Source organism: Chiloscyllium plagiosum, chromosome 4 (genome assembly GCF_004010195.1).
Source record: "Chiloscyllium plagiosum isolate BGI_BamShark_2017 chromosome 4, ASM401019v2, whole genome shotgun sequence".
Lineage (NCBI taxonomy): Eukaryota > Metazoa > Chordata > Chondrichthyes > Orectolobiformes > Hemiscylliidae > Chiloscyllium > Chiloscyllium plagiosum.
In genome coordinates, this window is record NC_057713.1 from 48,139,388 (window position 1) to 48,149,717 (window position 10,330).

Genomic DNA, 10,330 nt, shown 5'->3' on the forward strand with positions numbered 1-10,330 from the left:
CAGTCTCCCATGGGGAACCTTGTCGAACGCCTTACTGAAGTTCATATAGATCACATCTACTGCTCTGCCCTCATCAATCTTTTTTGTTACTTCTTCAAAAAACTCAATCATGTTTGTGAGACATGATTTCCCACGCACAAAGCCATGTTGACTATCCCGAATCGGTCCTTGCCTTTCCAAATACAAGGAAAATCTGTCCCTCAGGATTCGCTCGAACAACTTGCCCACCACCGAGGTCAGGCTCACCGGTCTATAGTTCCCTGGCTTGTCTTTACCGCCCTTCTTAAACAGTGGCATCACATTTGCCAACCTCCAGTCTTCCGACACCTCACCTGTGACTATCGATGATACAAATATCGCAGCAAGAGGCGCAGCAATCACTTCTCGAGCTTCCCACAGAGTTCTCAGGTACACCTGATCAGGGCCTGGGGATTTATCCACCTTTGATCATTTCAAGACATCCAGCACTTCCTCCTCTGTAATCTGGACAATTTGCAAGATGTTACCATCTATTTCCCTACAGTCTATACCTTCCATATCGTTTTGCACAGTAAATACTGATGCAAAATATTCATTTAGTATCCTTTGATCATTTCAAGACATCCAGCACTTCCTCCTCTGTAATCTGGACAATTTGCAAGATGTTACCATCTATTTCCCTACAGTCTATACAGTCTTCCATATCATTTTGCACAGTAAATACTGATGCAAAATATTCATTTAGTATCTCCCCCATTTTCTGTGGCTCCACACAAAGGCCACCTTGCTGATCTTTGAGGGGCCCTATTCTTTCCCTAGTTACCCTTTTGTCCTTAATATATTCGTAAAAACCCTTAGGATGTTTCCTCTTGTGGAAGAATCCAGAACAGAACAAGGGGTCATGGTTTAAAAATAAGAAGTTACCCATTTAAGACAGAATTGAGGAAAAGAAAATTCTCTTAGATGATTACTGTGTTTAGAATTCCCTTCCTCAAAAGCAGTGAATGCATAATCTTTACATGTATTGAAAGCAGAGATCGACAGATTATTTGATTACCAAGGAGATGGAAGGTAATTGTGTGAATGCAGTAATGTAGATTTGAAGTTAAAATCAGGTCAGCCACAACCGTATTGCAGGGCAGAGCAGGCTAATAGTGGCCTACTCTTGTTCCTCGTTTGTATGGGCAATAAATGTTGGCATTGCCAAAGCTGCTTATGCGACATAAAAGAATTAAATTAATGAGGGCTTTTGTTACCCGTTTGATACAGCTGCACACTACAGACTAGGAAATGTGAGCAACATACACAGAATGCAGTCTGAAAGTAGGTTGTGCGAAAACTTTAAAGCATGTATCTTGGAAAGCCTGTGGTACATACTATACCTAACCCATTAAAGAGGACCTGCTGAAACAGGTGAGGTGGAGATTTAGCCTGCTCTCCTTCTCCAAAATAACTGTCAGTTGATAGACTTTTGGCTGGGATAAGGGTTTTTATGAGTAACTGCTCCCTTGCTCGTCTTATCTTTGAATCAGTGCAGCTCCTGTGTGCCATGATTCAGAGACTGCTGCTCTTCCTCTTCCTCCAATTAATGAACAAACAGTTTCTAGTTAAGTCAGTTTATGGAACCAGTGTCATTAAGATTTACTCAGCGATTTTGTCAGTGGCCCAGTTAAAATTGCATTAGGGTTAATATACTGGCATCAGGCCTCAATCGATATACCAAGCCTGTCACTTTCTAATAGGTACATTTGTGACTTCATGTACAATAGCAATCAGCCAGTTTCTGGTGGGAGAGTAGAAATAAATTGAATTTTTTGATTTTAACCCCTTGTGCACTCTAGTTTTGTCATGTACTTACTTTAATCAACCTGTTTGAACATGTTATTAACACCTCTGGGGTAAATGGGACTTAAACACTGATGTTCTTGCCCAGAGATGGGAACACCATCACCGCACCACATACCCATAAAGTCTTATCCTGTACACTGAGTTAAAATGGGCTACTAGTGTAATGTAGTAGTGTAAAGTTACTGCTTAAAGTATCTTGTTTATATATAAGTGACTGGTATAAAGAAAAAAAAGGCTGGTGCCATAGGGCATCTCCTTCTATACTCCTATCTTAACCATCATCATTACAATCCACTTGTCCATGAGTTATGAAGCTATGCTCACACGGTGAAACACAAGTTCCACTATAAATCATTCTTCCCTGGAATATATTAGGTTAACCTATCATTGCATCTCAGTTCTCTGGAGCTTCAAAACAATTGGCTCATTGTTACTTAGATACAGAGAAATGCAAGAGTGTGACTGTAGCATCTTTGGATATGAGATATAGTTCATGCACTCTAATAGCTGTCTACTTCAGGATAACAAATAGCACTGATCCAAGAAACCCAGCAGCCCTGGAGCACTGACAGCTTGTATCCTTCAACAAATATAGACATGCTAGTCAAGGCTTTTACTTTTGTTCCCTTTAGAAAAATCTATTCAGTTAGCATTCACATCGCATCTATGTTTTGGAACAAAACTTGCTGAATCAATCAGTTCAATACAAATCTATATCCAGGTTGATTAATGCAACATTTTACCAAATGCTGTACAGTGCAGCTAAGAGTAGCTTTAATCAAAGTAAATGATATGTGAATTCAAACCTCCCAAATAACAAATAAAACCAAAATGTTAAAGAGACCTTTCACTTACCTGGATGTTGTTTCCAAAGTTCTCTTCAGATCTAATCCATAGATCTTCACCATGGGGCACCTGCAAAATGTAGGAGGCTGTGATATTACAAACAGTAAAATCTTCAGTATATAAAGCTAGCCATTCCTCATCTTCTTAAGAGGTAATGAGTAAACATTAGAATCACATTTGAAAACTCCACTTTGATTTTATTAAAGAAAGCTTTGATCAGGTGAAGATAATTCAACAAACCTGAACACTTTCTAAACATGGGAGAAAATATTTAATTAAATCGAGTGTTCTGAGTCAGGTCTGTGTATCAGCAGGAAACAATAACCCAAAAGTGCAAGTCAGAATTGTCTAGATTAGCCAAAAACAAAGACGTAGAAACAGAAGATGAAATAAAATTACCAAGCTTCTGATATATAACCACAGTGCTCCATCTCTCCTGACACCTTCATGCATTATCCATAACATATAGAAATAACAGATTTCTAGAGAACGAAAGAAATCACAAACCAGCAGAGAGTCAAGAAGAGTGGAATGCTCTTCACTCATTTTTCTTCCAGATAAATGGAAATTCTCTTTTTAAAAAATTCTCTTTGAAGTACACAAGAAGCAGAGAGCAATGCCCCAGTGGAACAGAAAGTGCGAAAAAAAATAAGAAATGCTGCCAGCTAGTCTCAGCTTCAGCAAAGGCCAGATGTAATTTGTAATGCTTTGGAAAACTGTAATCAGAAATCTTAATGTTACACAACAATACCTAACCACAAAGTCTCTAAATACTGTACAATAGAAAACATGCTTCCAGCTTTCAAACAATCCTCAATCTAGTCAGGTGTATAATGTCCATTTTCTTTATTCATAAATTTTGCTATTTCTATAAACACAATATAAAGTTTCTGTAGAATTTTAGAGCTCAAACCATTAAACAAGGATGTGTCATTGGTAAGGTTCCTTTGAGTAAAACCTTTAATAATGACCCCAAGATTAAAATTAGAAATATAGCAAGTTAAGTCTCATAGGATGGCATAATGATATTGTCACTGAACTAGTTTGCAGAGACTCTAGGTTATGCAAGGACACCTAGGTTTGAAGCCCAGCATGGGGGTCAGTGCGATTTGAATTTTAAAAATAGTTGGAATTAAATGTCTAAGGATGACCATGAAGCTATTGTCAATTGAAGTAAAAACCCATCTGGTCCACTAATGTCCCTTATGGAAGGAAAATTATTGTCTTTACCGTGTGTGGCCCTACATTTGACTCCAAACCTATAGCAATTTACTTAACTGTCCTCTAAATGCCTAGCAAGCAACTCAGTTGTGTCAATTGTTAGATAAGAAAATCTGGATTGAAACTGGACAGATTCAATGTTCACTAAGGTACCAGAAATGATCTCCTCTCTGGAGTCTAATAACAAAATAGGGAAGCTGTCTCACATACTAGTTAAGTATCAGCCTGACATTGTCATACTCGTGGAATCATACCTTACACACAGTATCATATACAACATCATCAGGATCCCTGAGTGTCCTTTGCCACCAGAAGGTCAGAGCCAGCAGAGGTGTTAGCACAGTGTTACACAGTTGCAAAGGGGTTGGTTGAGTCTGGAAAAACATAGCTGCTAGACAGGGACTGTGATAGGTTATGAGGGATCCAACAAAAGTGAAAAACGTACTTGATCTCATCCTCACTGACCTGCTCGCATACCTGTCCTACGTCATAAGCTCACAAGTGTGACTGTTCACTGCTAATTGCTCAATGTTCAGCACATTCTTGACTCCTCAGATACCAAACACTCTATATCCAAATGCAGCAAAATCTGGACAAATATCCATTTTAGAGCTGACAAGTGGCAAATAACATGTGTACCAAATAGGTGCCAGGCAATGACCATCTCCAACCACTTGCTTGGTTTAATGCAGCTCCAACATCTCTCAAGAAGCTTGACACCATCCAGGATGAAGCAGCCCATTTCATTAGCATCACATCCACAAACATTCATTCTGACCACTACCTAACTCAGTAGCAACCGTGGTTACCAACTACAACATGGACAGCAGAAATTCACCTTGACATCTTAGCCAGTGCCTTCCAAACCCATAGCCAATGCTATCTGGAAGAACAAAGGCTGCAGATACGTGGGAACACAACCTTGTTCAAGTTCCTCTCCATTACCCTGATTTGGAAGTATATCGCTGTGCCATCAGTTTTTCCGAGTCAAACTCCTCAATCTCCCAACCTAATGGCATCGTAGATCTACATTGGCAGCTCAACCTTATCAAGGGCAATTACAAATGGGAAATAAATGCTGGTCTAGCTAGGGAGACCTATATTCTATGAATTAAGAAATAGGCCTAATATCATAGATAAAGAACATAATTCAATGGTTCAAAAGAAACACTTACAAGAGAGTATAAATCTTTGTTGTACAATGTCTTTTTTTAGATTAGATTAGATTCCCTACAGTATGGAAACAGGTCCTTCGACCCAACAAGTCCACACCGACTCTCTGAAGAGTAATCCACCCAGACCCATTCCCCTACATTTACCCCTGACTAATGTACCCAATGCTATAGGCAATTTAGCATGGCCAATTTAACTGACGTGCACATCTTTGGATTGTGGGAGAAAACCGGAACACACAGGAAACCCCTGGAAACACGGGGAGAATGTGCAAACTCCACACAGACAGTGTGGAATCAAACCTGAGTCTCTGGCGCTGTGAGGCAGCAGTGCTAACCACTGAGCCACTGTGCCACCCTAAAATCTTTGTCAATATTATGTCCCGGGAGCATGCATGAAAAATTTGGAAACCATAATATCTCCTAATAGCATTGCCATTTTCATTGAAGACCTAACAGAGGAGGGTGAGATCTGATTCTTGTCGATTAACTGCTTAAGAAAGATGGAAAATGTCAGTAGTTTAGACTTTAGCCTAAAGAGAAATTCAATTCTGTAGCACGTGCTATCCATCTCAATGTTTCTAATTAAGTCTGAATGGCTGTCGATTAAGTGAAGAGATTTTATTATAGTCTGACCAGATATGTTTTTTAATTCACATTATCTAACTAAATTAGTTGTATTTAATGTGTGTATTGAAAAGAATCTGAGCACTATTGAGCGAGGCAAGAATAAACAGAAGCACAGAGTGAACTGACCTACCTTCTCTGGAAAATAACCTGATAGCTTGTCCAATATAATTACCAAACGTATCAGACAAAACAGAATATACACTGGATTTTTGTTTTGGAAGATGAACTGAACAGTAAGCAAAATCTCCATGTGCCCTACAAAACAACCCAATGGACAAGATCGAGCTCTACAAAAGGTTATAAATACAATGGCTACAAGAACAGGTCAGAGTCTAGGAGTACTGTAGTAAGTAACTCACCTTTTAATTCCCCACCATCGACAAGGCTCAAGTCAGATGTGTGATGGAATAATCCCCACTTGGCCTGGTGAATACAGCCCCAACAATACTTAAGAAACTTGACATCATCCGGGATGAATAAGTCCACTTTATCACTTTCTGAGCAAATCACAGTGCATTAGAAAGTATTCCCTTCACCCAGGAAAAATTCCCTTGAGATGAAAATAAGGCAACTTCAGTCACACAGACAAATAGAAGTTTTGAAAGTTTGACAGTTTGAATATTGAAGAGTAAGTCAATCCGCCAAACAATTATTTCTCCAGCTGCCCCTTAGTCTCTCTTCAGAAGTGGCTTAAATTTGCAAATGATCTATGTAATTTAGGCATACCTATGAACATATAAATTTGGAGTGGGAATTGAACTCACACTACTGGCATCACTCTGCATTGCAAATAAGCCATTCAGCCAACTGACTCCCATTGACAATAAGAATAGCATGATTGTGGAACATGCACTAAATTTAATGTTGTGCTAATTGTAAACTATTGTGAGCCTATATCTACACATATTACTTTAACTTTAGCGCAAAACGCATTATGTAAATTCATTATTACTTCCATGGGTCCTATTTAAGACTTTATTCACCTTTCAGCTCCACTTTCAGGCAACAGTACATTTGAAATCCTAGGACTATCAATTAATCTGCATCTTTCAGTATTTTTCCAAAGTTTATGCTTTCCTTCTTTGTCTATTTTATTGTATTAGTAAATAACAAGATTATTCTCTCAGAACTCAAGTGCACATTAACTAGATATAGCAAAACCAGAAGTTAACCAAGCAATAACTCTTGGGGCATAGTACAGTTGACATCTTCCAGTATGAGTAATACAAGTTAACCCATCAGCTACGTTTATATCCTGTCGATATATTACCTGTGGTTTTTAATCCATTGTGGCTAAAACTGAGAAATGACAAACTTGCTGGCAAAGTACTGTGTGACACATTGGAACCGCCATTCAAGCAAATTGTTAAGACCAACCCCAAGTGAGGTTTGCAAATTTGTTATGTTCCCAGGAGTGATCAATTGGCTTCCTTCCTTTATTCATCCAGGCTCCTCATTTTGTCACTCATGGTTTATTAAAAAGATAGCCTCTCATTTGGATACCTTTCTCCCAGGCCAAATAAATTTATAAGAAGAGTCAATTTAGTAAGGCTTATATCAATAAAAGAAAGAAAAAGTTCATCAGTCACTGAATGTGAGAAAAAGTGATGGTGCAAGACATATACACACAGATTAGAAATCAGAAGTGAATCTAAAATGTAAAAAAGATATACAGATCAATCTCTATTGTTTCTGAAAAGTAAATAGGGGAAAATTGCAGTCACTAAGTTGGGGATGTGGGTAGAATTGGCATTGGTATTTGAGCAGTTGATTTGACAATTCTTAGCATTGTAGCTTAGCTGAAATTATTTTATCCTGTTTCCTTTTCAATGGTGACTGGCTTGCAGCACTCTTACAGCAGAATGAATGAATGTTCTTTCTTTACACCTGTAGTGCATGGGTGTTCAATAGCTATCCTCAAGCAACTACCTACATAGCATCCGAGGAGCTGAAGAATTGATGTTTTGGGCATAAGCCATTCATCAGGAATCCTGATGAAGGGCTTATACCCAAAACATCAATTCTTCTGCTCCTTGGATGCTGCCTGACCTGCTGTGCTTTTCCAGCACCACACTCTTGACTCTAATCTCCAGCATCTGCAGTCGTCACTTTTTCCCACCTGACCATATCAGTCCATTACATAAACAGACTTTTTGTTTATTTTGGAAGAATATAATGCCAACATATCCTTTGACTCACGTCCAGAACATAACCTATAAGTGTTGTTTTATTGCTGATGAGGGGCAATTATATTATCTAACACCTCTGCCCTTTTAAAGGCTCTCTTATTGAAGCTTCCTTGGCCCTTACAATGTGGAATATTCTCAGGATTCACACATGGAATTTTTCACAGCCAGTTAATTTTGTTTTTAAAAGTTACTTTTATCAGCCAGGCTTGACTTGCAGTCTTTGTTTTAACCAAACTTGTCTTTTTCAATATTCAATATATTTGTAAGTAGTTTGTGATCCAATCCATCATCTTGATGAAATGAACATGCTCTAAAACAAGACACAGACCAAAATTACAGGGATGTGACATTTCCATCATAATCTTAGTCACGTTCATTTCAAAAGTGCTTGACTCAATTTTTTAGCAGCAAAATCGTACTGTTTCAAAAACAGAAGTGAGGCCTGGGAAGAGCACCTGCAAAATATGTTACAATTTTCCTCCTGCTCCTAAAGAAATTAGAGTTCCATTTGCTTAAGATAATAAGTTATTTCTGGATTAACAGCCTGCATTAGTAAGATCCGAACGTAGCTCATGCCAGCAAGATAGCCACTGTCTAGCTAATGTGAAAGAGTGGCAGAAGAATTTCTGCACTTCAAACATCAGTTCTACCCAATTTTCCTTCTTAATTTAGAATGCTTGGCATTTGGTTCAAATCGGGAATAATTAGCTCTTTAAACCTCACTGTATTACTGATAACACCTATCTACATCTTCAGCAGGAACATTCAAAAGAAACATGACTAAACAATCTCATCCCTGAAATTAGTCAGCATATAATAGCCTCCTCTTTGTACTTCATTAGTTTGTCATTTGCTAATTAAGATCATGTCCCCTGTTCTTGCTCTTTCCAATCAGAACAAGTAATTAAAGAATTGCTTTCCTTAATCAGGAAAGGACTTTAAATCACAAGCCCCTCATTCTTCCTAATGAGAGTAATCCTTAAATAAACGTAGGTTGTTCAAACCATGACAACATGCAACCTGTGACTTCACAATTCTCATTTTCTTGTTTTTTTAAAGCTTACGGTAAGGAATAAAACTGGCCTGTGAAAGGAAAACAGAGTATTCTAAGACTACACTGTTAAAATTTAAGAATCAATCATTGGTAATTGCAAAGTTAAACTCTTCCAGTAAAAGAAAATCACTCAACTATACCAGGATAATATTTAGAGCAATCGTATGTGACAGGAAAACGCAATGAAATTACTTTGGAACAAGCTGGCAAAAAGCATATTAATCCCAGTAGTCTGGGATAAATATTAATGCAGGTCCTGGGGGTAAAATCTAACCTGCAGCACCATTTCATCATCCACCACTTTTTACTATTTACAATACTATGTGCCAATGTAATGTAGCAAAATAAAACAAACATTGCAGCATACACATACTCCAAGTATATGGTGACATAATGCTTCATTTTACTTGCATTATTTATTGCTAGTTTGTACTGTGGTACTATTTCAAGACATCTTTTATGATGTATTCCTTTTCTGATACAACCTTCAAGGCATTATCTATTTTCTTCATTTATCAATAAACTGTTAGTGTTTGCAAGTGAAGCCAAAGTGGAAATTCAGATCTGGACTGTGGCTTACATTGCACAATGCCTTCAGAATTTCATTATGAAATCTGGGCCCGATGGGCATCACATCTTTCTGAGTCAAGATTAGAGTGGTGCTGGAAAAGCACAGCAGGTTAGGCAGCAGCCGAGGAACAGGAAAATCGACATTTCGGGCCCGAAACATCGATTTTCCTGCTGCCTGACCTGCTGTGTTTTTCCAGCACCACTCTAATCTTGATTCTAATCTCCAGCATCTGCAGTCCTCCCTTCCACATCTTTCTGATATTAGTTTTATAGAACATAGAACATAGAAAAATACAGCGCAGTACAGGCCCTTTGGCCCTCGATGTTGCGCCGATCCAAGCCCACCTAACCTACACTAGCCCACTATCCTCCATATACCTATCCAATGCCCGTCTGGATATCAAACCTACAGCTCAGCGAGCAAACCTACACTCTAGGCGTAGCAGTGACAGTAGGACACCATTTGTCCATCATGCCCTACAGCAGATTAGTGAGTATTTGGGAATAAACATGAGATAACACTGTGCCTACCACTAAACGAGGGGGAGGGCAGCGGAAAGAGAAAATTCTACCATAAAAAATAAATTGACAAAATGCTGTGAGGAACTAGGGATGACATGGACAAAGGCACTTCCAATTGTGCTAATGTGTATGAGATCTAGGAGGAGAGGGAGAGCTAATCTTAGCCCGTTTGAGATTTTTTTTGTTAGGCCGCCAATCACAGGAATTGTCCCGAGATGTAAGAGAAGCCAGATAACAAGCCCCTGTGAGGATGAGATGTGTTACTGCATGAAACTCTCTACACTTCTGTCCCAAATACA

At 38.6% G+C, this 10,330-nt stretch overlaps 1 protein-coding gene across 4 annotated transcripts in view; it reads right to left on the reverse strand.

The window, feature by feature from the left end:
• Window positions 1–10,330, reverse strand: part of LOC122549028 (RNA-binding Raly-like protein) — a 634,594-nt gene that overhangs the window by 582,680 nt on the left and 41,584 nt on the right. For all 4 annotated transcript variants that reach the window (XM_043688161.1, XM_043688162.1, XM_043688163.1 and 1 more), the window contains one exon: window positions 2,683–2,742. The gene's annotated coding sequence lies outside the window, so the exon portion shown is untranslated. Of the gene's footprint in view, window positions 1–2,682; window positions 2,743–10,330 lie in introns of those variants that run through there.